We start from the raw sequence: 5,602 nt of genomic DNA, 5'->3' as shown, positions 1-5,602 counted from the left end.
CATAACTATGATCATCATGTCTATATGAAGGCCTAATTTGGTAGTAAAATGGGATTTATTCTTATGAAAGTCCTGTCTTTCAAAGTAAATGTTATGAGGCCAGAGTCTGTAGGTAGATTTGTCTTCAGTCACTGGCAGTGACATAGGCAAAATCTGCAACAGAACCTGTAGTGGTGTTTGCTTGTTTGTTGTGTATGTTCTTTAGCTAAATATCATCACTAGCTACATAAAAATATAATGCAAAAGCACTCTTCTTCAAAGCTGATATCAATGTTATTAATACTAGAAGCATAAAGTGTGTTTTGCCAGCGTCCAAAAATATCCTGAACCTGCTCTTATTCCTACATTTTTAATGCTTAGGTTGCATACAACATCAAAGTGGTTCTAAAAGAATTAAACAAGTTACTAAATTGGAACACATTTTAGAATATGGACAATTTTAACCCTGGAATTTATTTCCACTGTTTTTAAGAAGTCTACTTATTGACATGTTTAGTTCATTTTTAAATTCTGAACATTACTTTTTGCTGGTTGTTGACTTTTCTGTTGAAAAGGGCTTTTTAGTCTGCAGAGAATAAATGCTCATATGGTTGAGTTAATTTATTTCTTGGAGTGGGACTATTAAATAAGATGAACTGATGCCAAAATATAACAAACTGCAATTTTTTGCCATTAAAGGTGGTATTTAATCTTCTTTTAATTGAAGTTAGCCCTCCCCACACTGAGAATTACTGTATGCAGCTAGATGCACAGTATAGATCTGTCCATGTATTACTGTGGCAACGACTGATAGAGGAGAAGTAAGACATGGTGCTGTCTTGCATAGCACCAATGGGTCTTTCAGATAAAATCTGTGTTTTTACTGTTAAATTGCATTATAAAACACTATAACCAGACTCTTTATTAAAAGTTGGGTGGGAACTACAGATGTCTTTCCTGGCCTCATTGAAAGATTAATGCTAATAATGTAGTTTATTTAGAAATGTATGTTTGGGAATGAAATATTACATTCTAGGAGGGAAGGAAAAATTCTCAACAATAATGATGTGACATTGTTATATCATTTGGGATTGGGAGCTGAACAATTACTTTCTATGCATTCATTCATTATTTTTTAAAAATATGAAAAAATAAAATCATTAAATTTAAAACTTCCAATTTTAAGTCAAAATCATGTAAATTTGAGATAAAATATATAATGGACTCAGATTTATTTTTATTGCATTTATTCTTTAAGTTGCCAAAAACTCTGTAATAAATGTTTAAAAAAATACACTACTTATTATACAGTTTGCCTACTACCTAAAATTAAATGATATTACCAAATTAGATTTTTGCATATCTTATCCTTCAGAATTAATTTTTCTTTTTTAAATTTGAAATGTACTGTAAATCATTATGAAAAACATTTAGCACTCAGTGTAAATATAAGCAAAGTGTTGATCAGAAACCTCGCAGAAAATAATTGAAAATATCTCTAGAAATTTGATGTTTCTAGTGTACAAATTCCTCTTCATTTTTTTTTCTCTTTTGTCCTTAATTTTCAGGTGGGACAAAAATAATTTATCCTTTTATAGAAGTCAGCATTAGGATGTCTTCTTCAGCTATATTATATCCAAAATATACTATTATAGAAATATGTTTCTTTAGGAGGTGGGCTATTGAGGAATGGGTCAATGGACACAAAGAATGATTGTGTATTGTAATGATGAATAAGCTTATTATACTGATTTAAACACCACACGTTGAACAAAATTATTGAAAGTCACCATTGTATCCGAGATGTATATATCATAAAAAAATCTTGATGATTTATTTGCTTTGAGTATACTATCTTATTAGACTCAATATATAAAAGATAGAAGTAAAGAACAAGATCTACATGTCCATGACCCAATCAATTCACAATTCCTGAAAACAATTGAAGTGCTATAAATTTATATATGAATGACAATATGTATATCATTAATCCAGCAGTATTTATTCATCTATCCACTTAATAAAAAGTAAAAAAAAACTTAGCATATACTAGTGATAAAGAGGAAAAAATGTTAAAAACCTCTTTCTCCAGTGACTTTATTTGCACACACATTAACTGAGCTCTTTCTAGTTGTCAGTGAGTACTCATTTTTGCCAAAATTTAACCTTAGTAAAATGCTCTGAGGTTAGCAGTATTAGCCAATGTTAAAATGGAGGAAACAGAGGTTTGAAGAAATTAATTTTCTTGACAAATTAAAGAACCTCGGCTGTAACACCCATCCTGGTTTTCATGAACTCAAGCCTACTACTCTTCTAACATTATTATGGATACAAGAAGAGAAGCTTCATTTAAACAAGTAAAGGCAATATTGAAATTGACATAAATCATAATGGACTTACAAAGAAAGTGTTAATGGTACATATGAAAAAGCAATTAATGAAGAGATGTGGTTTAGGTATGTGGGTCAAGGGTGAAAAAGTGGGAATTTTAGAAAGACCAAAAGCACATGTAAATGACATGAACAGGACTTAGAAGTCCACATTCAGAGAAAAGTAAGCATTTCACCCACGATAGATTGTAGAGGTAGCATGAAGATGCGGAGAAGGGATAAAGTGGGAGAAGAAGCTTAACTCAGAAATCTTGCTACTCATAATGATACTTTTTAAATGATTTTTTTATGTGTATGGAGAGAGAGAGAGAGAGAGAGAGAGAGAGAACACTAATTATGTCCCAGGAATTATTCTGTGCTCCATGTACATGCCCCAACTTTGTAATTCAATTTTCCTAAGACGCCTGTGAAATAATGATTCTTTTCTCTATGCATCAGATGACATAGTACCCAAAGTTCCATAGTATTGGACACTGCAGTGACAACAGCAACAAATTTTTTTTTAAATATAAACAATAAACAGAAAACAGAAAAAATGAAAAATACATACGCATATGAGGAATTCCCATTCTGTGCACACACTGTTTGAAATGGTATTATTTTCATTATAAAATAACATAAATTCAATTTTGAAAGAAATGTTAGTTTCCATGATGATTACCACACTACAGTGTGATTGTATGATTCTTCATTTAACTCGTAAAGATTCTACAACTGAATAAAGATGTGTGTCTTAATAGTGCCACTACCCATAACCATTTAAAACATTACAGATTGAAGAAAAACAAAGAAGCAGGCTGCCCATTTTGATATATACTCAATCACACTCATTTTAAATTTAAGATACACAAAGATAAATGAATCAAAAAAAGTCACTCATCACTAACTGGCTCCATCTCTTCTGTCCATTCAAATGCTACAGCTCACCTCATGACCCCACCCCAAGCCTCCACTTCTGAATTCTGAGTCTTTTAAATCGCATCTTCTCTAATTATATATTTTGGATCCAACCACATATGTGAGAGCTTCTTTCACGTCCCTGTTCCTCAGGCTATAGATCAGGGGGTTCAGCATGGGAATCACTACAGTGTAGAACACTGTGGCCACTTTATCCACATCCCCACCATTGCCTGAACTGGGTCGGCAATAAATATAAAGGACTGTCCCGTGGAAGACAACGATGGCTGTGAGGTGGGAGGCACAGGTGGAAAAAGCTTTGCACCTTCCCTCTGCAGAGCGCATCCTCAGGATGGTGATGAGAATAAACAAGTAGGAGCTGAAGATGATCATAATGGTCATGATCTCACTGAAAGTGGCCAGAATGAAAAGAAGGACCTCATTCATAGTAACATCAGAGCAAGCAAGACTTAAGAGAGGGGGGAGATCAAAGAAGTGGTTAATCACATTTGATCTATAGGATGGGATCTCAAGAACCAAGCACAAGTGAATCAGAGAACACACCAATCCACAGAGGTAGCAGCAAGATTCCAGCTCTCCACAGAGCTTCTCACACATGGAGACCATGTAGAGCAGTGGGTTACAGATGGACACAAAGTGGTCATAGGCCATCACAGCAAGTAGAAAGCACTCGTGACCACACATGTGCAAAACAAGTAGAATTGAACCATGCACCCCAGGAAGGAGATGGCTTTGTCCTTGTTTGACATATTAGCCTGCATCTTTGGCACAATGGTTGAGGAGTAGCAGAAATCTACAAAGGACAAGTGGCTGAGGAAAAAGTACATGGGGGTGTGGAGGCGAGAGCTGACTCGAATCAGTGCAACCATGCCCAGGTTGGCCAAAACCGTGACTCCGTAGATGAGAAGCAACAGCAGGAAGAGGAAGACTGTCAGGTCAGGGTCATCAGATAATCCGAGGAGAATGAACTGTCACAGTGCTGCAGTTCTCCTCACCCATGTCCCCACTTTATTTGGGATTGGAAGAAAAAACTAAAAATTATTCTCCATTACATGATCTAAAATTTAGTTTTGTCTTTCTCCTATAAATGGACTTTAGAAGAAGTAAGATAGTTAATTTTATTAGCCAAAAATAGGACTTCTTTTGTAAAATTTATGAAAAGTTCAGAGAGTGTATAATACAGATGCATAAACCTCACAGTTTATTTCAGGGATCAGACAAAAACGTTAACATTTATAAGAACTTCTCTGATACTTTTTATTAGACATTTACAATTGAGAGTTTGACAATCATTATGAAAGAGGTCAATGTATTATTGATATGCTCTGTCAACTTCAAATACTTTTTTTCTGGCAGGCTCTTCAATCAATACTACAATTATTTGGATCTTCAGAAGTAATTCTTAAATTATAAAGTACTCTTCTCTGAGTTTAATACTGAAATGGTGAAATATATGCTTATTTAAGCTTGTTAACTCACAAGTGTATGTATTTTATATATACATTTTACATGGAAAATGTAGTTTTTATAGTCTCTTAGAAATTTTTTATATAATTAGCTCTATGATCTTGTTAATTATAATCTTCACTACTGCCTATGGTTTAGTAAGTTGTGGCTCTTGATTACAGCCTTCTTGCAACTATGACTCTTCAGCCTCAGAAATGGAAAAGGAATTTAATGCTTTGAATCTATTTGAAGAACTGATTAAAGATGTGCACAGAAAATGAAATATGAATAGATCTTACAAACTCTGTCTTATACTCAATACCTCCTTCCTAAAAGGAATAGGGTCTGAAGCCACACCAGAATCCTGCCAAATGCCAGAAAGTGGAGGCAGAAATAAACCTCCTTTGCCGAGAATAAAATAAATTACTCACATTTACTGAGCACTTTCTATATTCTAGTTACTCTTCTAGATACAACTATAAACACATTTCAGCTTTATAAAAATAAGTGAGGTGGTTCTGTTATGCCCTCTTGAAAATGAGGTGACTGAGGCACAGACAGGTATAACTTGCCCAGAGTCACACACAGAATCCCTAGGAGAAGGACACATATGCTGTTGTTTGGTTTGTAGCACCCATGACTGTGAGGACGAGCACAGCTACAGAGAGGTACTGGGGTGGCTTCCTCCCTGCTGAGGGCCAGAGGCCATGAAATGGGAATGCCTCAAGGATCTCTCCCAGGTCTGCTTTCATTCTTGACTCTACACAGTAATGTTGACCGGAACTAATAATAGCACTCAAACCGCATCCTGTGTGTACTAAGGTAAATCAAATATTTCAAGAATTCTATGGATGTAATTAATTACAGGT

The 5,602-nt window shown here is 34.7% G+C and overlaps 1 pseudogene; it reads right to left on the bottom strand.

Moving 5' to 3' along the window:
- Positions 1-3,356: 3,356 nt before the first annotated feature.
- On the bottom strand, positions 3,357-4,286 carry LOC134375701 (olfactory receptor 5L1-like; annotated as a pseudogene).
- Between the last annotated feature and the right edge of the window lie 1,316 nt (positions 4,287-5,602).

This window comes from Cynocephalus volans, chromosome 4 (genome assembly GCF_027409185.1).
Source record: "Cynocephalus volans isolate mCynVol1 chromosome 4, mCynVol1.pri, whole genome shotgun sequence".
In the NCBI taxonomy this organism is placed as follows: domain Eukaryota; kingdom Metazoa; phylum Chordata; class Mammalia; order Dermoptera; family Cynocephalidae; genus Cynocephalus; species Cynocephalus volans.
The sequence above is the reverse complement of the archived record's forward strand: the minus strand, read 5'-3'. Positions and strand labels throughout refer to the sequence as shown.